Here is a 25,781-nt window from a genome sequence, read left to right as displayed (position 1 = left end):
GAGAGAAAAGAAACAAAGAATAAAAGAGATTCTGAAAAAGGAATTAGGAAAAGACAGACAAGGGGAACAAAGATTCTTGGACCAACCAATTAGAAAAATAAGATCAGACATCGAAGGTTAAAAACAAAATTATTTTGACTTTCAGCAATTGGAATATGTCATCTTTGGGAATGTGCATTTATTACGTATTTGTATTTTGCTTTTTCTTCAGTATTCCAGTGTTCTCAGAGGCTGAGGCTGGTTTCTCAGGCTTTCCGTTTCAGTTTTGTCTGCATGTTTGTTTCTAATTTGTAGTCCCTTATTCTGTATTAGGTAAGGGTCTGTCTGTATGGTGCATGTGTGACAGAAGTGCAGTATTTTGACTGGCGTGTAGTTTCTCTGTAGGAATTTGTAGCAGTCTGGCTTGTTCTGTTTGCCCAACAGGTGGTGTATTAGTGTTCTAGGGCTTGGTATAATGCTTGCCTTGCTGCCTTTTTGCAAACATTCATCAAGGGCTGGCCTAGGTGGAAGTCACTCTAACCATTGGTGGCCTGGATTTGACTCCCCTGGCACTAGGGCCTGGGACAACTCGTGGACGACAGCCATCACATCAGAGTAAATAAAAATTAAACAAAAAACAAAAAACAAACCAGGACCATCAACAAAGCATTAAAAATAAGTGAATAACTAAAGTATAGGAGTTAATCCTCAAAAACGTTGCTGGTAGATTTTTAAAAGGCCTACGCATGCCAACGCTGGGAGATGCGCACGTGTCTCCGGCCAGCACGCGCCACGCGGATTTTAAAAAGCAGCCGGCGCACGCACAAATGCCAAAGTCAAAAAAATGGGCAGGGGTGTGTGGGTGCAGTCTGGACAGCACATGGGCGGTTCGAACCTGTAAGTAAAAATATATGAGAAAAGTACTTAAGCACACAAGCGCTCCCTGGGGTCTCCCACCGCGTAACTTTACTTCTGCTATGGAGGAGGTGTAAGCAGAAAAAAAAAATACTAGGCTACTCAGCAGGGTTTCGAGGGTCGGGGCAGACAGGGGAAAAGAAAGGCTAGTTAGCTCGGAGGGGATAAGGAAGTCCTATCATTTAACTGGGTGAACTGGGAATGTACTGGGGAAATGGGTATTACCGTTGGCGCGCGAATCCTACAAAATCCTCCCCACTTTATGCAGTAGACGCATTTGCGCGCACCCATATACAATTGCGTGCACATGTAAGCGCGTCCTGCAGATTACATGACGTGTGCGCACATACGTGCGTATGTTATAAAACGGATACGTCCACGTGTGCGTGCACATGTGCTCCCGCGCACCAGAATGAAAGTTACCATCTTGGCAAATAGTCAGGCTTTTATTAACTTTATGAATTTCTGCATGCGGAGATCCAATGGCAGGAAATCCCAATGGAGTGGAGCCTGAAACTGTAGAGCTGCCAGCCTACTATGCTCAAATCTTACCTCTCTAGGGGAAGGGAGTTTTAAGGATCAGAAAGGAGCAGCTCCTGTGCTACTTCTTTCCCAGGTGTTGTAACTTTTCGAACCCCCAAAAGAATTAAGCACGTAGCACATCCGCCGTCCATTAATGAACAGTGAAGAGAAGATTGTAACTTTTTTTCTGGCATTGGCTCAGCTCAGCTCATGGTCCTCTTGCACAGGGAAGAATATAATTTGTGGGATGCACAGCAGTAAATCTCCATGGGATATTGCTGAGTATATCCCTCAAGCCAGCCCGAATATCATGTTTAGAGCGTAAGAGAAAATTAATAGGTGAAATATCTCCATCTAGTTAGTTTACACGGCTCAGGCATCTGCACAGAATCAAGGATATGATTAACAAGGATTCCAGGTTGGATCAGCACTGCAGAGACGCCCAGCAAGAAAACCAAAACGAGGTTTCTGGGCTTCCTGCATTTACCAGCTTGTGTTCATTTGTTTTGTAATCTACACACGAGTGCAGAAATGTTGGGATCACAGTCTTGAAGCCGGTTATAGACTTGACATGTTGACAAATCATGAAGTCTCAGTTCTGATCTATAGACCAAACATTCATCAAGCAAAGCCTGAGCAGACGAATCTGTCAGCAGGTGCCAGTAAACAAATGTTCAGAGGGAGAAGTTGGATGCTTTTTAGGCAAAGCATTTTCATCTGACCTTGAAAGTGCTTAGTTCTTGTTCCAAGAGCAAAATATTTCTTTCTCCAACTCTTTTTGTCCTTCACTAGGGAGATTATAGTCACAGCAGCTTGTTAACATTTTTTTTTATTCCTTTCTTCTCTAGTTCACCTTATAATACTGTTATCTCTCCTAAGTTAGAAAAAGTCTCATTTTTCAACTTTGCCCTGGACCAGAGGTTCCCATCATACATCTTTGGATAAGGACAACAGCTTTTTGTCTGACTGAGTCAGTGGTATGCTGGGGGTAGGCTACAATCCCAGATGTCAGGACTTTGAGACCCTGATTGTGATTTAATGGGGGAAGTCATGGGCTAGCACAGGTACTCTGTATCATGTCCTCACTGACTGTTAAGCCACATTTAATCAGACACTTTACTAAACTATGCTGGCTTGGCATTTAGATCTGAGTTGTAAATTTCTTTGTTTTAGATTTATTTAAGTGTCAAAAAAAGAAATCTTGCATTTCAGACTATTTCCACATTATGTTTTAAAGTAGCGTTCCCATATGACCCAAAGACATGAAAGCTGGGGGCGTGCAGCATTATTCTCGAGCTGTAAAGCCCCGGGATGTAGGTCTCTGCTGCAGATACTTCACCCAGATTACCACCGGATCACCCATTGCATAGCTTTATCCCTACAACCGAACAGTCGAGGTCCCGGCTCGTTTCTATGTCAATGCATAGTCTTCGTCTATAGTTCTGCTTTAATCCTGGTATTATTTCAGGAAAGGACTATGACTGCTCATGGGCTGGCAAGGTTTTCAGCTTCACCAGTTCACCTCACAATTATTTCCAGAAGGGACTTTCTGTTATGAACCCAGTCGTACTGGAAGCATCGTAAAACCGAAACCTGTTACCAGAGAATTACCAGGAAGATTATTGTATTTCATATGTTCTTAACAGTACAATATAATATTTTATTTATTTATTTATTTATAATTTTTTATATACCGCCGCTCATCAAAGATACAATAAAACCAACAAACATTAAACATAACATCCAGCCACATAATTCTAGTAGATTAAAAGTAGCTTAATAAAAACAGCCATGCGCGTGTATTAAAATTTCAGCTGAGGCGTTTAGGGCACACATTTTATCCTCATGTAAAATTAGCCAGGACTCTGCAAGCTTTATTAAAAGGCCAGGTCTTACGCCGTTTCTGGGAAATCTTCCATAGCCCTCGGATTCTATAATGCTGGGCCCTAACAGGAAAAGGCTCTCTTCCTAGTTTCCCCTAGATCCATATTCAGAAGCATTTAGCCGGATAAACGAATGCATGGCCACTTATCCAGCTAAACTCCAGCCGGATAACTTTTTATCCAGCTCAAATAGCCAGGTAAGAGTTTAAAAAGCACACTTTGGTCATTTAGGCAGACAGCGTTCCAGTTATTCATCCAAATGGCTTTTGAATATTGAACCCCAAAAGGTTTCCAAACTTTGTTTCCCTCTGCATTTTCTTTTGATCAATTTCTATTATTTTTGTTTCTCCATCTTACTTCTTTTCTCCATTTCTTTTTTTTCTTTCCCCTTGATCTCCCTGAAAGTCAATGTGTCCCCCCCTCCTCCACAGGCACCTCCTCACTTCTCCCTCTTTTACTGCTTCCCTCCTCTGATCCTATTTCTTCCCTGCTGCCTTTCCTTTCCTCTCATTTCTCTTCCCCTCCCACCCCCTTTCCTCCTGCTTCTTATCGCTGCCCTCCCCTTTCTGCCACTTTGTACAGTAATTCGTGATTCTGCATTTCTCCCGCTGAGTGCCCTTCCTCATCTTCCTCCATCCCCTCCTGGCTGTGCAGGAGCCATGGGGGAAGCACGGCAGCAGCCCTGGCAGCAGAAGGGAGGGAGGGAGCCGGCGGGACTCAGGCCGGGCCCCGTCAGCGGCAGGAAAGAGGCCGAGAGCTAGGCGGCCTGGTCTGTATCATTTAGGAAGCAGAAAGAAGGGGGAACTGGCTCGAACTCTGCAGCAGCGGGCGGCGAAACTCGGACAACCCAGGCACGTTTCCTGTGATTCTGTGGCACGTGGTAAATTCTGCGGCAGGTGATGCAGAATCACGGGAAATCTCAGAACCAGAGTACGTTCTGTTTACATATGAAATAGTTGTAATGAATCTAACAAAAAGTAATGAAACCGGGGACGGTAACTTTTAAACAGGCATGCAGGTGCTCACGTACGCGCGCTCGTTGGCCGGCGCCCAGGGACGCGGTAATTCTATAACCTGTGCGAGTATATGCGCGCTTGTTATTAAACAGCCTGGTCACGTGTACGTGTGTGCTCAATTTTAAATGGACGCGTGCATGTGCATGTAAATGCCACAACTACCGCATAAATGGGGACATTTTACAAGGGACGTGCGTCGACGCCATTGTTATTTTTCCCAGTTCGCTCCCAGATTGCCCAGTTGAGAGATAGGACTTCCAAACCCCCCCTAGTTTAATAGCCTCTCTTACCTCCCTGTTAGCCCTAACCCTTAAAACCCTGCTGACTTGTTAGATTTTTTTTTTTGTTTTATGACTTACTCATCATCCATAGCAGAAGTATAAGTTTGCAGAAGGAGACCCCTGCGTGCGCCAGTACGCGTAAGGATTTACGCGTTCATCTCTTGGCCAGATCCCCGCCGTGCCCACGCCCTGCCCGTTTGTCTTCACGTTGTATTTGAGCGTGCAGCGGGAGATACGAGATACACGGGCTTGTGTGCGTATCTCTCGATTTTGGCGCACACGAGGCTTTTAAAATTTACCTATAAATGTACATTAAAATGCAAAGCAAAAATATATTTGCCCTCTGTGTGTTGGGTCTTAGTACGAGACATTGCTCAGAATGAAAACATCCGTCCTCTAGGTCCCAGCAGCAAGCTTACAGGGAAGGAACGGAAAACCCAGGTGCGCAAAGTTCCTCTGGATCCAGGTTTTCAGGACATTTGTTCTGCTGTAGCTGTAAGTGCTCCTCGAGGATGAACAAATATCCTACAGATTCAGCTGAAGGCTCATCTTTGCCACAGGCAGCAACTTATAAAAAGCTCGTCTTGGCGGCAGAGTTACAAGGATGGGCTTGGAATGTGCAGTCTGAAAGCTGTGCTGTTCCTGCCCTGCAGATAAAGTACTTTGTTTACATTTTAGCCATTACAAAAACTGGGCTAATACTTGCTTACATTTCACTGTTCTACCTGGATTATTGGCTCACATCTATTTATTTAATTACATATTTGTTCTTTTATCAAAGCCATTCGCCTGGGTGAAACGACCTGGCAGAAGTCTGCCTCGTCTGCCTCTCTGAACGTTCATGTGGTCCTTCACAGCACCTGGACTCTTAGCCAGGTTAAGAAGCGCTGCGCTGAGTCAGACCCAGGACCTAGCAAGCCCAGCATCCTGTTCGCTGACAGTGGCCAGTCCAGATCTCTAGGAAGTACCTGGCAGATCCTAAAGAGATCCGTTCCTTGATGCTCACCCCCGGGGGATAAAGCTGTGGCTTTCCCAAATCCAGCTGACTAATAACTGTTTATGGACTTTTCCTCCAGGAACTTGTCAAAACCCTTTCTAAAGCTCAGCCAAGCTACGTGCGTTGACCACATTCTCTGGCAACACATTCCACAGCTGGATTATGCGTTGAGTGAAAAAAAGACTTTCTCCAATCTGTTTTAAATCTGCTATTTGCAGTTTGTCACCTATCTACCTGTTCTACCCCATTCATAATTTTATAAACCTCTATCTTATCCCATCTCAATAGCAATTTTAAATAAACAAATATTATGTTGTTTAAGGTCCTTGCTTTTCCTTATGGGCAAACTTGCTGATATTCAGAACAGAAATGGTGAAGAAAATGTCCCCAGATCCTGCACAGTTATATTGTGCATGCTCCATGTTTAAAAGAAAATAATGCAATAGAATTATTGGGAAAACAACAGTCCTAATGCTACAGGATGTTTATCTTTGAAAGCGAGTGTGTAACTGACTAATAACCCTATTGGTCCATTAGAGGACTGGATTATTTGCCTGTTCTGATATTTTTAATTGGACCAAGATCAGAATTCTACCAAGATGGTGATGTACATGAGCTCTGCAAGTCTGCAGTGAAATGATTTTCCATTGATTATAGACAGACTGACCTGCTCCAGGGCCTCACAAGGAATGAAATCAGTTTGCATGCACCAGAGACCTATTAAATGCAGACTTATCTCCTGCATGTTCATTGTGGATATTCTGTAAATCCAGCTAGCTGTGGGGTCACCAGCACAGGGTTGGGAAGCCCTGATCTGTGCAGTAAATGATTTCCTGATAGGTAGAAAGGGAAATGTGAAAAAAATGCATACAGTGCACTACCAGCCACAAATGCTCCGGTTAAGCCCCCGCTATTTTAGCTTAACTGGAAAGTGCAATAACATGTTTTTATAGATCTATAAAACCTCAATTTTGCTTTGTGTTTGGTCAGGCTGTGTCTGAAATAAATCTATGACACCTGCGAGGGTAATCTCTGCTTCTAGTGCATATCTCTGCAATTAGGACTAATTTACTGCCTTCATGCACAACATACTCCTTGGATAAATATACCTGGGGTATCAAGAGCAGAGTTTCTCAGTTAAGTTATCTGCCTGCATGCGAGCAGTTTGGAAAGGTCATTCCTACTGCTGCATACCGCAGACCATGGAGCTGGTGGTACCACTTTGGCTGCGTTAGCTCAGCCTCTGATTCCATATTTCTCTGGTTTGTATGATCAGCTTTGGATTACTGCCCATATTTTTCCATGTACACAAAGTCCTTAAGTCTGTTGTGGAAGAATGCCAATGTTTCGTAGAAACAAGTGAAATGTTGGCTTTTCATATCATACCTACAATCACACGTTTCTTTAGTGCTGCAAGTGTGCACACTGATATACAGACACACGGAAGAGAGAGTCCCTGCTCCTTGGAGCTTCCAATTAGTCCACAAAAGGACAGTGAGGAGCAAACATGCCTCTTGAAGTGTAGTCAGGATGCATTTTCTCTCTGTCTCTATTCTTCTTCCCTTTCGTTCCTTAACAGATGGCAAGATCACAGTGGAATCTGTAATAGGAACTTTTATTATAGGGGAAAAAAAATGCTAAATAAAGCGAACCTGCTGCAGTTAGGGAAGGCAATAAGCACTACCATTGTGGATAAACATCGCTGCAGCCCCATGGAGCCAACACATACGGGAGGCAATCCCCATCCCACGGAGCCCACCAACTGGCTACGACACCCATGAAGTGAGGCAGCCATGGAATTTGTTTGTGAATAATGGGAGAGGCGGGACAGGAATTGAAAGCAGTATTCAAGTTCTAGTTCTATAGCACCCTATATCCTGCACCTTGTGACTATGTCTCTGTCCGGTGTCTGTTTCTTCTTCCTAGATGTCTTTTACACATACAAATCCTTGTCTGAAAGAAGCTCTTTATAAAAGTAATAACTTCAGAATTATTTCTGCAACAGGTAGGTGATGCCAGATACAACTCTCTCTACATGGAATGCTGAGCACTTTAATACATTTTCTTCATAGAAGGTGCCTCTGATTCCTTTGTCTGTTATCCGTGCTTTTTACCCTGTCCTTTCGTTGGTCAGGCAGACTGGAGGGACGTCTCACTCCTGCTCCTTCAGTATGCAGGGGATGCCCACGTAAGGGCCGTCACCTTTCCTTCCTCCCCAGATTCAAGCCCATTCCTGTCAACCTCATTGGACAGGAGACCCAAACACGCCTCTCCTGCACGCTGCAATCTGCACGCTGCACGCTGCAATCTGCACGCTGCACGCTGCAATCTGAGTCTCCAATTTCCGTTCTCTATAATGACTTGAACTGGAATCCAGTTGTGTGACATACACTCTTTGGTTATTGGATGTATTTTGGAGGAATGGCCAGGTAGTAAAGACTTCTGCGCATTATAAGATGTGCACGGGCACCAGAAATATTAATGAACAAAGGAGTACTTGGGATCCTGCCAGGTACTTGTGGCCTGGATTGGCCACTGTTGGAGACAGGATGCTGGGATTGATGGACCCTCGGTCTGACCCAGTATGGAAATTTCTTATGTTCTTATGTTCTTGAGGAGCTGTAGATCAGACCTGTGAATGGAAATGAATTGAATTGCTCACTTTTTCAAATCCAAATTACAATTCAGGTATAGTCGGTAAATCCCTACTCCAGAGGGTCTACAATCTAGTTGGTACCTGAGGCAACAGAGGATGACACGACTTGCCCAAGGTCATAAAGTGGGTCTGTGGGAGCAGCAGTGTTTGAACCTCAGCTTTCTTGGTGCTCAGCCCGCTGCTCGAATCATAAGGACCACTCCTGTTATCTTACAAAAGGAAAGTCTCAAACAGAAGTAAATCGAGTTACTGGGTTTTATATGGGAAAAGAAAGACTATAGGGTGCTTAAAATAGTCTAAACAGCAATGTCAGAATTTGAAAATGTTTATTTTTTAAGTGACACATGGAACATCAACCACCAAAATGATGACCTCTACTCATGATCTCATTGCTTCCTGAGCTCCAGGATTATACATTTTCTTCGAAGCCTGTCACAGTCTCTCTATTGCCTCAACCTTCTTTCAGAAGTAGTAAGTAAGGAAATGAAATGTAAGAAGACTGGGAAGCTGAGAAACTGTTTCACTGGGACGGATAATAAAATATGTTTTACTTTCCTTATGTGCATTTCATTCTCTGGCAGGTAGAAACATGAGAGAACTGGAGGGATTAAGTGAGCAGAGCCCCAAGGTTTGGGGATTTATGACACAAATTGTTAGTAATTTGATAATTCTGCAGCTCTGGTTCTATGGTAGTGATGAAAGTCAAATTTCACAAGTACAAAATTCAAAGTTGGTTTCAGAATTTTAGCAATAATGTTTCCAACTTTTCCGAATTCCATGACTATTAATTATCACTTTAACCGTCAAATCTTTCTCAGAAGGATTGGCGAGATGCATTTTTAATAGCTACTTATTCTTCTGGGATTTCTTTTTTTGATTGATGGGTCACAATAGGGAATCTTCTAATACTTGGGGGAAATAATCTAAAAAGTGTGTGGATTACTTTTCATGAGAGAAGTCAGAATGTGATTGCTAACTTTTGACTGTGGCTGATAAATTGATTTGGGTGGGACATGGACTCAGTAATCAATGAGGGTGGCACTCAAATGCATTCACCTAAATCTAGTCACAGATATATTAAACTAGTTCCATGAAAAGTTGTCACCTTGAAATTAACTTACTTGTTAACCTTTAGATCTATGTGTCCAGACATGAAGTAAGAACATAAGAAGTGCTGTGCTGAGTTAGACCAATGGTCCATCAAAGCCAGATTCCCATATAGAAGAGCATAAGAAGTGCCATGCTGGGCCAGTCCAATGGCCCATCAAACCCAGCATTCTGTACATAAGAACAGAAGAATTGATATGCCGGGTCAGACCATTGGCCCATGGAGCCCAGTATCCTATACATAAGACTATAAGAAGTGCCCTGCTGGGTCAGATCAATGGCCCATCAAACCCATGGGTCAGATCAATGGCCCATCAAACCCAGCATTCTGTACATAAGAACAGAAGAATTGATATGGTGGGTCAGACCATTGGCCCATAAGACCATAAGAAGTGTCATGCTGGGTCAGATCAATGGCCCATCGAGCCCAGCATTCCATACATAAGAACATAAGAAGTGCTGTGCTGGGACAGACCAATGGTCCATTAAGCCCAGCATCCTGTACATAAGAATATAAGAGGTTCTGTGCTGAGCCAGACCAATGGCCCATTGAACTTAGCATCCTATACATAAGAAGTGCCATGCTGGGTCAGACCAATGGCCCATCAAGCCCAGCATCCTGTATATATGAACATAAGAAGTGCTGTGCTGAGACAAACCAAAGGCCCATCAAGCCCAGCAGCTCATACATAAGAAGTACTGAGCTAGGACAGACAAATGTCCTATCAAGACCAGCATCCTGTAGATAAGAACATAAGAATTGCCATGCTGGGTCAGACCATTGGTCCATTGAGCCCAGCATCTTATGTGCCATTCTGGATTAGACTAATGGTCCACTGAATTCACCATCTTTTCTCCTACAGCAGGCAGTCCAGATCACCTGGATATACCTGGCAAGTCTGTTTCATGCTGTCTTCCCATTAATTAAGAGATACCCAGGTCTAGATGGCTAATTCTTATTTAAGGACAAGTCTTTCAGAAACTTTGTTAAAACATTTTTTTAAACTCAGTTACACTATTATCTGGTACCTCCAGGTTAAAGCACTATTATCTGGTACCTCCAGGTTAAAGCACTTCCAAGCTTTAACCCGTTCTCTCTATCGTATCTTTCATAATTAATACTTGCCTTTATCTTCCTTCCAGCTTGTTTTAAGCTTCCAAGTTCTTGACTCCCGTTGATTGTAACTTTGACTTATTCCTATCTATGGTTATTTATTGTTTACCTGAATTGTTCCTTCAGTTATACCCTATGTTAAATGTAAACCGATCCGATATGGTTATTTACTATGAAGGTCGGTATAAAAAACTGTTAAATAAATAAAATAAATAAACTATTAGCCTTAACCACATTTTCCAACCACAACTTCAGTAGTTTAATTGTGTGTTGACTGAAAAAATACCTTCTTAAATTTGTTTTACATCTGCAATCTGCCAACTTCAGGGAGTGTCCCTCGTCTGAGTACTGTTTGATAGTGTAAATAACCGCTCTCTATTAACCTGGTCTGTAGGGTAACTAATATGGCAATTGCATGATTTTATTGTAGGACCACATACAGTGCAAACGTACGATAATCTTTCATGACATTTTTAAAAGCTGAATATGTGCAACTGGAAGAAAAGGAAATTTGCCTGGGAACCTGAGGTCTGCATTTTCACAGGTTTTCATTTTGCTTTGCTTTTCGTTTTATTATTTTCTTTATTCGTTTCATTTGATTTGTTTCACTTTGGTGGGGGTTAAGCTGAGGTCACTGACTTGAGCTGAATGGGCACCACTTATGACCTCAGCTGAACCCCCCACCACCAAGGCAGAGGAGAAAGTGTTCCCTATGTATATATATTGGGGAGCTGTGGGATGCAGGGGGTGTAGGGTGAGGCCTTAGGCAGGTGCAGGGAGGTGTTGGGGGCTGTGCGGCTTTAGAACAGAGGCCTACTAAGTCAGGGATCCCAGGACTGCATCAAAGAGTCTCCAGTTTTTTTACATTAAAAACAGCTGTAAAGTCAGAGCACTTTTTAATTATACGAGTGTTTTTAGCACACCTGATGTAAAATGGTGCACTGTGCTTTTTAACAAACCTTTTTATTAGTGCTTTTTTTAACGCTCTGCATTTGAATACCATTTGCTTATTGCATTGGGAGTTATGAGTAAATTAAATGTGCGTTAATGTTTTAGCTCAGACATTTTACTCGCCTTTTCTTACATCGGGTTCTTAGTTTCCCATATTTAGTTGTGAGAGCCTTTTCACGAAGGCCCCTTCGCCGTCCTCTCCCAGAGATTTATTGAAGCAAAAACATAAAGAAGAGACGGCAGAGTGAGCGCAAAAGAGCAGACTGCGGGTCCCTCTAGCACCTCCCAATCGGGTATTTATAGTGAAGAAAACGCTTTCTGGAAGGGGAAGCGTTTCCAGCAGATATCGGAGTAACCAGACAGGGAAAACTGCAAAATGCTCCCCTTCAATGGTTTGCTAATTTAAAAAGATATTTTGAAAGCAAACAATGCTCACTTTATTTTGTGCCAGCCCACTGATGCTGTTTGCGTGGGTGCATTTAATACACTGGGAAGAAGGAACCGCGCTGCGGATTCGGGGAGCCACATCTACATTACAAAGGGAGCAACAGCGAGTTCCTCGTATCGTTAATGGACTGAGTGAGCGCAGGCAGCACTCGGGTTTTCCTTTTAATAGTGAACATTTATGCTTTGTCCTCATGGTGCCACACGAGTATTCTGTGGCAGGGGCTGCCCCAAGTTGCCTTCTGCCACAGGAGAACGAGCTATGGCTTTCTTCGTCTTGAGAGAGCTCACAGGGAAGCTAGCTTAAACTCAAAATATGCACGAGAAAAAGAGGCAAGGTATTCTAGTTCAGGGTAAATGTAGAAGGGATGGGTACCCGGCAGCGCACTCTATTGCTCACGGATCCACTGCTCCTTTATAGTGGTGTCGCTCTGCTGGAAGATGGGCCCTGCAACCCCCACTGGGTTTTCCTCCTCACTTTCTGCCTCCTGGTGCGGCTTATAATTATTTCGCCAATGCCAGGAGGAGATTGGCCAGACAACGCCGGGACTGGATAGGACATTTGGACAAAACAATAAACAGGACAAGGGGAAGCTTGAAGAAAAATGCAATATAAATGTTTTCAATAAATGTTTTCAATAAGAAATTAAAAGGTTCAAATGCGAACACAAAACAAAAATATGAAAAAAAGAGCAGGAAGGAAAGGAATCTGGAAAGTGCCTAATGGGCCAATGTATAATTTTGCAGCCTGCTGCACTGAGTGGTGTGCACTCAAAAATCATCAGCAATGCTCTAAGTGACCAGCAGGTGTCACTAGAGATGTTGCATTGTCCTATCAAAATCAAACGTGAAACTTAAGATTTTTGCCTCTTCAAATTATTGGAAAAACATACCCATTTTTCATCCCAATTTTCACCTCATTTAGTTTGTGCAGTTTTCTATTCATTTTGCATTATTTTCCCTATTTAGGTTAGCATGAAAAGTTTCCCCAGCTTGTTAACTGTTTGCTCTAAGATTTGGCCTTACATCCTGTGGCGGAAGTTCTAATAAAAATGTAAAACATTTCTTAAATGCATTTGCAGAATACAAAGTGAAGGCTGTGTTTTTCTTGTCGATGTCAGCATCAGGGTGGTTGTGGGTGAAGGGCAGTAGCTGAGCCTTAGAGTCATGTGCTGTGTGCAGAGAGGGGACCTTGGACCTCTGATGCAAGCAGGACCTGGGCTGCATCAGGATTTTCCACATAAAAATGCACATTGTAGATTTATAATTTTGATTCATTTTATTTTATTATCTTAAAAAAAAATCAAAATTGATGTTTGTCCTTGTTGTTATACCTTTGGGACTTTTACATTCTGTTCCACATCCTCATTTACTGCTTTAAAGATTTCTGGGGTCACCTCGAGTACTTTTGTTCTAGAGACCTTTTAAGTGAAGCCACAGTGAGTCTTGTTTAGAGAACGGTTACTATTTGTAGACAAAAATACATTGAAACAACCAAGGGAGCCATTATTCTTCCCCGTAATTATTCTTGATGTCTCATTGGACAAGAATGAAATGCCTTTCATTTCCTATGGGAGAATTAAAAATACTTTTCCTTTTTTTCAGCTTGACTTTTGCTAAATGTTAAATTTCTATTATATTTTCCATTGTGTAACCCTTGAAAAAATATATGTAAGCAAGTCCCTGTGTCTTCCCTGAGTATGGCTGGGTCTCCTTTGGATTGCACTGGTGACCAGCTGTGACCACACAAACCATGTTTTCCTGCATTATAAAATACTTTCTGTATCAGCATAGTAACTGGATTTGTAGCATTTTATTTATTGTTAGCTCACTCTCATTGAGTATAAATAGTAGTTCTGTAATAGACATGCAGTCAGAAATGAAATGAAACTGTTTTCCCTGGCAGCTGGATTGAGAAGTACAATGTAATACAACTTATTAAAATGGAAATCTCTCGGTAGGAACCCAGCTACCTGGCAGTTAGCAAGTGGCCAGAGAAAAGGCTCCAGCTAATATCCTGTGCCCCCATGCATGGTCTAAAGCCACTGCCAAGGCAGGAATATTGCTCTCATGCTGTAATGGAAAAGGAACATTGTTCATACCTGTTCGTGGAACACAGAAGGAACGGCTATGCCATATAGATAATTTCAATTCCTGGCTCAAACTCTGGGGTAAAGAAAGGGGTTTTGGATACATTGGAAGACGGGGCAGTGTATGGAGCAGTAAAAGGTTATATGGTAGGGATGGCCTACATTATTCTGTGGCAGGAAAGAGGATGCTAATCTAAGGGTTATTTCTTAAAGGTAAAGGGCCAGATTTAGACCTATGGGACTTTTTCCTAATCCTTGGGGTCTTTGCACAATTTTCTTGCAATATCCTCTACTAAAATTTGCAGAAAATGAAAAGCTTGGAAAAGATGCACGATTTCTTGTTGTACTATTGCCAAAACTGAAATCTGACCCTAAGCTTCTCCTGTCTTGCATTTGAACTATGCAGTAATTTAGCCTGTGGGTCAAATGGGTTAAAAATGATTGCATAAGAAATAACCCTTGATGTGTCACTAAACGTCTTGCCTAAATTATCAATCTTGGCATAGATGCTCAGACTTGGGGTGCTGGGGCTGGGGTAGCACCCCCTGGATTGAAGCACAGGGCTGCTGGTTCTTTTACACAGAGAGGCTAATGGGTTTTTTTTTAAGCAGCCCCTCCACAACAACTTGTTCCAGATTGGTTTGCCCTGTACTCTCTGGCTCCCGGGTTCTGAGATCATCATGGGTAAGTGTTTAGGCATGGGGGAAACTCTCTTTTAGGGTGCTGTATAAATAAAGCAAGATCGATCTTCCATTCCAGTGTCAGCCTTCACATCCTCTGGGGGAGGGAGTCCCAGACATTGTGACTGGATTTAGGACTCTTGATTGCAGGCCCTTCTGCATGTCCCTTCCCTCCCTGGCTGAGAAGTTTCCCGGCCATGGCTTGGCTAAGTGAATTAGAAAATGGACAGGGAATATACAGGAGGAGGGAAAAAATCCCCAGGTATTTGCAAATGAAGGCTCCTGATGCTGGATCCCACTTCTGGTTCCAAATGAGCTGAAAGTCCAAAAGAGCAGGAGGAAACTATTGAGCCATACTCTTAATACAATGTAATTATGTTTGTAACCTGGGGTCTGCTGTGCAGTAAGGGAACCCTTGGTGCCTGCTTGGAGCAGTTTCAAACTGTTAAGGGGCTAACAGAGAGTCCGAAGTGCATGCAGCTGCTCCCTGCTAGGACGAGACTCCAGCAAATGCCTGAAAGTTATGGAGGAACAGAGGGATTTGTCTCCTTGGGATATATATTTTAATGTGAGACACTCAGGGTGAGTGGTTTAGAGGTATTCAGGTGACTTTCTCACCAGAACAGTAAGTTCTAGAGGTGGAGTCCAGATTGGGGTCCGGTTCTTGCCGTTGGCTACACAGCAACCCCAAGACCAATTTTTCTGCATATCTTAGATATTATTTTGTGGAAGAAATGTTTCATGAACAGTTTTGAGATGTCCCATTCTCGTGATTTATGTTAGGATTTGTAATTCTAGTGATATCGTCTATCCCTGATCTCCTTTACAGGCAAAATAAACAATTAAATAAAGCACAGGAGAGGTGCGTGTGCTGCAACTGAAAACAGGTCTGTGAGAAAACACAAGTCTGACCATTATGTGCCGGGAGCCGCCTTCCTGAGAGAATGGTTGTGTAGGCGGGGGCAAGCAAAACAAGTCAAATGCAAATGCATCTATACCATAGGATTCCTGATTCAAAAGAAATCTTGGGAAGGTTTTGCTGGCTGAACTCATGTGTGTATACATGTAACACGTGCTAAAGGCTCAATCCGTCGTTCAGTACGTGCAAAGGTTGAGAGAAACCGAGTCTGCCACTTTCTGCAGAATACTCAAAGACAAAGATACCTGCAGACTGCAGATGAAGTCCTCCAATGAACCAGCACACTTTATGCATAATATTTATTATCCCTGCTCTTTGGAGGGAGGGGGAAAAAAAAAAAAAAGAAGAGCAACACTGTTGATCGCTTATCAGTAGATACATTCTGGGATGTATCTAATTTCTCCTGCAGAAAACATAAATTGTGTGGTCTGGAAGACTGATCAGAGAGGACGCTCATTAGCTCAGGATTTATGGAGGCTTCAAGTCTCTTTCAGATTGTGAACGCATGCCCTGCTGACCAGTGTCCCATTTCCATTTTGCTTTGCTTTATAAACTTGTCTTGATTTTTACGGGCTTTTCTTCAGGTCCTTAAAGATGATTCCTGAAGAGAACTCGTAGGTTTTGTCTGCAAACGTCTCCATGTGGTTTGCAGGATGCCAGGGGGGCAGGAGCCCTTAGTGCCTGCTGCTGGGCCGTCTGTGGTACCAGCTGTGAGCTCACACCGGTTCTTCCAGCCTGCTCCCTTCACTTTTAGGACAGACCTTTCTAGCTGTCTGAAGTGCTGGAGAAGCACCAGTTGTAGGGTGGACACCGGTGTTCTGAAGCCATTCGGATGGCTTCTCATTTAATTGCGCTCCTATTCTCTCTGCTCTCTGCTCTAAATTAACTCCAGTCTGGTTACTTTTTCTTTCATCAACGGGTCTTTCATTAAATGTTTGCATGCAACAAAATACTTGATAATTGAATTCTTTGTGAATTCAGGTACCAAGATGCTAAACATATCAAGTCCAAGCTGATAAAGATCAGCCCACAAAGTCCAGAATTAGGATTTCCTTATTTCAATTATTTCTTCTGTCTGTGTGCAGTTTTTTCAGATTTCCCCTACGAATTATCTCTTCCTATCCATGGTGCCTTTTTGCGGAATAACATTACACAAAAAAAGTCTTTTTTTTTTTTTTTTTTTTTTTAATCACAAAACTGATTCTACTCAGTCAAGAAGTTGAAAGGTTCTTGTAGTAGATGAACATCCTCCATAGTTTTCTGCAAAATTCAATAAAGGCGCTTAATTTCCTGGGTTTGTCTTGGGAGGCCTAGACCAGATGGCACCTTTTCGGACTGGCTAGATTTATCCTAGTATTGCCTAGGGAGCAGAGTAGCTACTGACTAACAATCAGCCACTGGTTTGTACTGAAGATGGCAAAACAGAGATACAAATAATGATGTGGATACCAAGACAGAAGCTGGGAGCCCTTTGAGTGGCAGAGAGCGGTTTCTTCACGCTCGCAGGCAGAATGGTGGATGTAAGCGGCGTTACTTTCTCTCCCCTAGGGATTTGCATCTGAGCACGTGGACCCTTGCCCTCTGAAGCTCATGCCTCAGTATACTGGTCAGTCTGTAAGGTGCCATCTGCTTCCGTCTCCTTTTTGCTGGTTCAGATTAACAGGGCTCCCTCCTCTAGATATTTTCATCCCCAGGCTTGGAGACAGTTTCTGCACAGCAGGATAGGAAGGTAGGGGAAGCTTGAACGTTTACTGCCTGGGCTGCACCTGCTCTGTGGTGGTGGGGGCGGCGTACGCGTGTGCACGTGTTACGGAAGCTCACGCTCTTACTGCCGCTGCTTACACTGTTCTCTGGTGAGGCAGTAAGAATACGCAGGGATAAAACATTGATTTCTTTTTTTGTTTTTTTTTTCAGTTTGGGGTGTTTTTTTAAATGTGGGCTTCGGTTTGTTTAATGTTTCTTTTGGTTCGTTTTGTTTGATGAACCGAATTAAATTTCCTTTCAAAAGAATAAAAAATAAATGGTGCCTCTGCCCCGGGTCCTGTGCTTAACCCTTCCCTGGGGGTCTCCGATGTAGAAGGGGGGGAGGAGCGGTCCTCGGTCATTCCTGCCTTCTGGCTCCTGGTTCAAAAATAGCACCCGCCATAAAACAAAATGGCATCAGACGCAAGGCCAGCCGGCGCCATTCTTTTTCACTCAACGCACAATAAAGCTCTGGAATTTGTTGCCAGAGGATGTGGTTAGTGCAGTTAGTGTAGCTGGGTTCAAAAAAGGTTTGGATAAGTTCTTGGAGGAGAAGTCCATTAACGGCTATTAATCAATTATACTTGGGGAATAGCCACTGCTGTTGATTGCATCAGTAGCATGGGATCTTCTTGGTGTTTGGGTAATTGCCAGGTTCTTGTGGCCTGGTTTTTGGCCTCTGTTGGACACAGGATGCTGGGCTTGATGGATCCTTGGTCTGACCCAGTATGGCATTTTCTTATGTTCTTATTCTGCATCAGGAGCCAGCAGAGCAGCAGCGACTGGAGATCGCTCCTTCCTTAACTACATCAGAAATCCCCACTGAAGGGGGTAAGTGTGCTCAGGGTGAGGTGGGGAGGAGCGACTTTTGCTTCTAATTGTTTTTTATTTCATTGACTTTCTCAAATAAAAGAAAAAGATTATTCTTTTTTGGGGGGGGGGGGGGGAGATAGGTTTTGTTCTGTTTTTAAATTAATAAAACAAGCATTTTGTTGCAATGTTTTCCAATTCATTTAAAAATGAACGCGCACCCCTATGAAGCAGGGGGAAGAGGGTTGCAGGGCTGCTGCCTGTACTCTACCTGTTCTGTAGAGCGGCAGTGTGTGTTTGTGTGTGTGTGTGTGTGTGTGTGTGTGTGTGTGTAGGGCTGGAGCAAAGGGATTAGGCGCCCTAGCACCTTCTGCCTCACATTGCCCCCCCCACCATCGCGCCAGCCCCACCCGGTCACGCTGCTCCCCCCCCCCCCCCCCAGTCATGCCGCCACCTCCATTAGGGAGCGTGAGCCATGTGGGGTTGCGAGGGGTGGCCCCCACGTGGCTCGCGCTCCCTAATGGTTGGTGCCTTAGGCCTAGTTCAGCTAGTGGTTCCGCCGGCCCTGTGTGGGTCCGTGAAGCTTGCAGGGCTGCTGCCTCTGCTGTATGTGAGCTGTTGATAAATATATAGGGGCGCCGATGCGATAAAGTGCGCCCAGCCTGGCGCCCAGGTTTATGTGTGGTTGGGCAGGCGTTCTGGGCGCAAGACTAGCACCCGATTCAGTAAGGATATTAGGTGGTCCAAAATGCACGCCCTAACAGACGCAAACCCGATAGCGCTCAACGCGTGCAAATTCCACGCAGATGAGGACATTGGATTTTAACGCCCGATGCGGGCAAGCGCTGGGCACTCAATGCACACTTTTTAATGCCAGGGGATTTAACTCCAGCTCCAAGGGTGAAGTAAAGTCAACTCCCAGTCAAGGGATCATGAGAAACATTACAAAATATGGACCTCTGTGCTGCGATAAACGTGTCCTCCTCCTTAGTATGATCCCGGCTCTTGAATTCACTTGCTTGCATGGTGAAAAATAAATATATATTGATTGGCTCAAGAAGAAGCACACATTTCTTATGACCGCAGAATTTAGACGCCCGTAGCAATGGGCGCCTGAGATAATAAACTGCAGCATTGAAATCGGCAAAAGAACCAAAGTAGGCGCGATCTAAAGGACCCTTGTATTGAGCACCCAATGCAATAACCTCATTTGAGCGCCAGAGACGCACATTCTCCTGTAGTGCACCTTTTTTTTTTACACTGCCTCTCATTTACATATTGCATCAGGGTGCACAGGGATGTGGCTGCACATGTGTCTTATTGCACCAGCCCCATAATGTGCCCAGTATGAGCACTAAAATTCAGTAGGAATGAACTAAATATTTAAATAATGGTTTCTGCTCATGGTGTTTCTAATGAAGTCAGAGGGAAAACCAAAACCGCTTAGAGGTGATGTGAATGTGAAGCAAGCTCATAAGGAGGAGGCAGAGAATTCACACATGGATGGCTGTGTACAGTTCCTTGTATTTTTTATAAAGATAACTAAGGGAGAAAGATTTGTGATTAATAAGGTGGTGACACTCCCTGTTCACGGGGACATGCACACAGCACTGTAAGCTCCAGTGGGTATCTTCTCAGTACTCTGAATGGCGCTTAATGAATACCTTCCACCCCAGGTGATTTTGCTGTGGTCACCGAGTGAAAGCCGTAGGGACCTGTTGTAAGTCATTTCTGTCTGATACGTCTGTAAGTGTCACAACTAGAAGTCAGGGAGCTCGTATAACAAAGTGTGGGGAAACAGTGCAGCTTGTCTCTGAATGTTCCCCCCAATCAGTTTTGTGTAATTACACATTCCCTAACACGTAGATGTGTATCTTACGGGGTCAGCATTCAGACAATTGAAAATGGATGCATGTGTCTTGTACAAGAGATGCATTGTAAAACATTTCCTTTTAGTAAGACATAAAAGCTGAAAAGCTGATGCTGTCCACCCTTAGAAAGCAAAGCTGTGAAATTGGAAGATCCAGATTCCTTCCAACACCACATATATCACTTATTGAATGACCTCCATCTCTCTCCCTCTCTCTCTCTCTCTCTCTCTCTCTCTAATTTCTTCAGTGCATGGCTTTTTTTTTTTTTAATGGACCCAGTGGTTCTGGAGCACATGTTAGCTTAGAAAGCTCTTTTGAATAAAAGTAACATAGAAAGGGTTTTGTATAGTCAAATCCTGTTCCTTCTTTTCTTTCTTAGTTGTGCAGCATGTACATGTCACTTTGTTTCTGGCCTGGGAGCTTCCTCCTGCTTTTTTAGGTTTCCAGCAAAATTAGAGTTTGCTCAAAGGGACTAAGCCTCCATGAACAATTTGTTATGTGATGTTACATATTTATTTGCCTTTGTTTCTTTTGTTGTTCAACTCAAAAGCGGTTTATAGCAAAAACACCAAACAACAAATCCATCACAATAACATCAATAAAACCTACTTGGGGCGGCTTAGAGGTATTTCACCTTCCCCTACAGCATCAGTCTTCTGAGTGACAGGCAATGAGGTGGCACAAGCACATCTGTGGTCTGGGGACAACCTGCAAGTAGGACCTTGGAGGCTCCCTCTCTGGGCACAGTCGCCCCAGCCGGGATGAAACCTGCTGCTATCTCTGGAGCCAGCCTCGGGCTGCTGCTGGGGATGCAACTTCACAAGTTTAGGACTCTCTTCCATTTGACCTGCTGTTTACTTTCTTCCTCTCCAGAATTTAAGCGCCTTTAAAGCTAATTTCTAGTAATAGTTTAAGGGCGTTTTTTGCCATAAGTCTGGCCATGAGTCCAGAATCTTGTAACAAAGGAGCTGGTGAGTTCTCTAAACTTTGAGTTTAAAGCTCAACATTAAGCTTCCACTGACATCATAGGGAAAAAGGTTACTTTCAATTTTTGATTCTTATTTTTAATGACCAGAAAGACCCAAATTGCATTCTGCACATCAGTTTTATCTCTTCTAGATATATTACATGGATCTTAGACTTTTTAAATGTCCCGTATATTATATCTGAAACACTCAATTTTATATGAACTTTTATACACTGGATTCTTGGCTTGGAGTCTGTGCTTTAGGAAATTTTATGACCCTTATAGTCTTTATGATTTACATTCAGTTTTGCTGACGTTGTTCCCTAATAAATTTAAGAGATCTATGAATGACTGTACCTTATACTATAATGTGTTCATTTTTTTTTTCTCCATAAGGGGTGCCAGATGAAATGGAATCAGGCAGCAAGGGTTATTAACTAAAGGAGAAAAGATATTGGAATAATTAACAGACGCAATTTTCTGAAATTTTCACCAGCGAGACAAACAATTTAGAGGCAATGGATTAAATCATATATATGGGAAAAAGGAGGACACACATCTTAAATCATTCATTTGATCATCGTTGCCAATTTTATGTGATATTTAATCAGGTGGAACATTAGAACTTGTCAAGTATATTCATATTCATCCAACGCGTAACAAAGAATTCACTTCTGCAGTTTTATTCTGAGTACCTTTGGAATTACATCTTTATTTGCAAATGTGTGTTCAAACAAGGATTACAGATATAGTAACCTGAACTTCTTAATTTTATTTGTGCTTTCTGAAAGAATTGTACTCTAATATATTCCGAGAAAAACCCAAGATGTCTTGGACTTTTCTACAGGTGCAGAAGAGTAGGTTTTGCTGGTTGGCTCAGTGGAAAGTTGAATCTGGGGTCAGAAGCTCTCCTCCTAACCTCAGACTGGAATTCCAGATGGTGATTCAGGACTTGCGGTCTCAGGCCATCAATTTCATGTGCTTGGCAAATCTGCTCTGGTTACAGCCCCGACTCCAGTCCCAATGTGGCATTAATGCAGAACAAATTGAGACATATCCTCTGGATAATTAGTTCCAGAATTTAAAAGATTTACGGTAAACTAATAGCAGGAGCTCTAGAAAATTGTTTTATTTTTGACTGGAAGAGAACCTGGGAATCCTTAGTTGTGCCATGCTGCAAGATCTGGACACTGAATCACTGATGATATTGTGGACTTTTTACATGATATTTAAAAGGTCACAAGGCCTTTTTTTTTAAATAATAAAAAAAGGGTTTGCTCCTATTCTGTATCAATAGCAGAAGTCTTTTGGAAATAAAATCTTATGGGTTTGTGCATCCTGCAGTCAGCAGAATTTTCATATAAATATCCCTGAAATCAGGATGCCCCGAACTTGCCCTGGGGACCCCACAGACCGTTGGGTTTGCAGGAGGCCTGCTATGAATATGCATGGGACATATTTGCATACATTGGAATCCTGGTTTATGCATGTTCATGGAGGATATCCTGAAACCCTTAAATGCATACAAAAGTACATAGAGAAGTGAACAAATGTAATGCCTGCGAAAACGTAAAATAGACTTCTACACAAGACTAACTGGAGTTTTGTGCCATTAACCTGCATTTCTATTTAAATTAAACCTGGTGTACCCATGTGCTGACGCACGTGCTGTGTACAAAGATGATGAATGTGCCAGAGAACACTACCCTTGTTATTCACTTCATTGTTAGCTCTATTTTTTATTGCAACTATAGGCGCCTGATTTCATCACCAGTGCAAAATTATGTAACATGAAGGAATGATCTCATGCATAAATGGATTTATTTGGTTTAATTTAATATAATATAGACTTGGCCGGAAGACTGGGAGTTGCCCGGCCCAGGTTTAGAAGATGCTAGAGATCCCTCAATTGTGGTATATGTAACAACAGAATAATGGTAATTGATTTCTTTTATTGTTTGCTAAGTTGATATACATATTTTCTTGTTTTCATGATGTAAGTCACTGATGAAAATTTAATAAAGATTAAATATATATATATATATATATATATATAAAAAAAAAAGAAGATGCTAGAGGGTTCTTTAAAAGCCTTGGTCTTATTTGGAGGACCAGTTTGATAGTTACTAAAGAAAATGGGAAATCTGGATGTACAGTGCAAGCATAATGGTTCTTTTTTAGCGCATTGTATTCCCTGGGGCTGAACAGGATTTCTCTTTCTATGTCCTTGAAATCTTTCTGCTTGGGAGTTTGCGCGCTCCCTGCTGCTCTGTGTTTCCGACCCTGAGCTACATTTGACTTGATAAATTCCCTCATTACCAGCTGTCCCCTTTGCTCTTTTTTTTTAATTTGCATTTTCTATGAAATCAAAACAGATAGGACTGCGCTTTTTTACTGCCTTTTAATACTTATTAAGAGCTGCACTTAGTGGCTCCGGATGGATTTTTTTTTTTTTACCCCTTTTTCGAACACTCAATCCTTTACTTAAAAAAAAAAAAGAAATCCTGCAGATGTTTGACCAGGAAGCGAGGTTTCACTCTCTGATAACAAAGCACAACCCCATTAAAAAAAAAAAAATCTGAGATTTATGATCCTGAAAGGATGGGTTTTAATGTTAACAAGAACAGATGAATGTAAGACAAAAGGCATAACTGGGTTTCTTATATGTGAATGTACCGGGAGGTGACTGGCGCACAAAGAGCCGCGCCTATTTCACCTTGAAGATTTGCTTCGGTTTTATGTTTTAGCTTTAAGAGTTGCTTCAGTTTTCGCTGGATGGTGCCATGGGATTCCAGCGCGTCTCCCTCCGTTTCCTTCCCTCCTCTTTTTGGATCCAGTACTGCAAAGTTTTGGTGCAGCCTTAGGCCAAAGGGAGGTCAGTGGCACCATTTATTACGCCTTTAAGTCCCTTCACGAAGGAGTACATGGATCTTGACAGCTTGCTGGTCTCCTGCCTGTTTTTACAGTTCTACGCTGCCTGTAAGGTTACAGAGGAAGCAGGGTACAGGCCCACTCGAAGTGCTTCCAATTCCCTTGTGCAGAAGAGCTAACAGAGCCCAGCCATGTTTTCTTTAGATGTTCAGGACAACATGCCAAAGTTACAAGTAGGAGGCTGGGGGCAGAGCGGACTCCCTCTCTCTCCGAGCACACTCCTTTCATCTCGCAATAATATATAGATGTAAGGCTCAGTTTAACAAACAGCGCTCTTTACACTGTTGTTTCCTGCCCTCAGAAATGCACTTTTGGGAGTTCCTTTGCCTTGCTAGTGTTCCCTTCTCTCTCGGTCACGGCGTGAGTTTAAAACCACAGCTTTCCCCAGCGACCTTGCTCGTAGCACCAAATCCTTCTTCTATGCTGTGGGCATGAAAAATCTCTGGGAAAATGTTTATCACTGGAACAGCAGATGTTTGGCATTCATCGTTTGTAATCTATGATATCATTCCATCCACATGAATTATTGCTGAATAATATTAATACAATTATTATTTAGAAACTTTAAAAATGAAAGTTACATTTATTAAAGATTTGTGCCAGACCAAACATTGTGGCGGATAAAAAAAAAAAAAAAGTCCCATTATTTTCAATGGGGAAAAGAATTTTTATATTCAATTTAATTTAGCTCATAGTTTCTCATTCCTAGCTCAAGGTGAGCTATAGTCAGATACATTAAGGTATCTTTCCTGTCCCCGGAGGGCTTACAAGTGTGCACCTGAGGCTACAGAGGGTTAAGTGACTTGCCCAAGACAAGACAGTAGGCAAAATGGGATTTGATTCCTTGTTTCTCCCATTCGCAGTCTGCTGCTCTAACCACCCAAAGTAATAATCGGAAAGGAACCATTGTTTGCTTCAGGCAGGGCTGAGCTTAGAAGGGTGGGGGACCCTGGATGCTGACCTACGTTGCTCCTCACTGTCCCCCACCAAGCTGACAGGGAATTATAGTATTGGGAATGGGTCTACCCTGGCAGCATGGGACTCAGCTTCAGAAACACGACAACCACAAGGCTAGTTCTAGGATCTGATGAGATAGGAACTAATGACCCACTAGTCTACAAGATTTGTGCTCTCATAGCAACAGAATGTTAGGCATTCTTAGCAAAGAATTGGGGAAAAAGAAATTGCCTCTGTATCAGTCCCTGGTACCACTGCATCTAGACTACTGTGTGCAATTATGGTTGCACATCTCAAAAAAGATATAGCAGAACTAGAAAAGATACAGAGAAGGGCAACCATAATGAAATAGGGGATGGAATGATTCCCCTGTGAGGAAAAGCTAAAGTGGTTAGGGCTCTTTATCTTGGAGAAGAGATGGCTGAAGGGAAACAGCGATCAATAAAATCCTGAGTGGAGTGGAATGGGTACATGTGACTTGATTGTTTTCTTTTTCAGAAAAAAATAAAATAAAGACTAAGGGACACTCTATTAAGATACTAAGTACACATTGAAAACATATTGTAGAAAATATTTCTTCACTGAACATACAATTAAGATCTGGAATTCAGTGCCAGAGGATGTGGTAAAAGCTATTAGTGTGGCTGGGTTTAAAAAAGGTTTGGAAAAGTTCCTGGAGGAAAAGTCCATAAGCCATTATTAAGGTGGATTTGGAGAAATCCACTGCTTATCCCTGGGATAAGCAACATGGAATCTATCTACTTTTTTGGGATCCTGCCGGGTTCCTGTGACCTCGATTGGTCACAGTTTGAAGCAGGAGACAGAGTTTTGTGGACCTTTGGTCTGACCCAGCATGCCAGTTCTTATGTTCTTAGAGCCTATGGCAAAACTAGTGCAAACCTTTAATAAATGTACCTTTTTATTTCTTTTTTGGAGGTCTATATTGTA

Source organism: Rhinatrema bivittatum, chromosome 17 (genome assembly GCF_901001135.1).
Source record: "Rhinatrema bivittatum chromosome 17, aRhiBiv1.1, whole genome shotgun sequence".
Taxonomy (NCBI): domain Eukaryota; kingdom Metazoa; phylum Chordata; class Amphibia; order Gymnophiona; family Rhinatrematidae; genus Rhinatrema; species Rhinatrema bivittatum.
The sequence above is the reverse complement of the archived record's forward strand: the minus strand, read 5'-3'. Positions refer to the sequence as shown.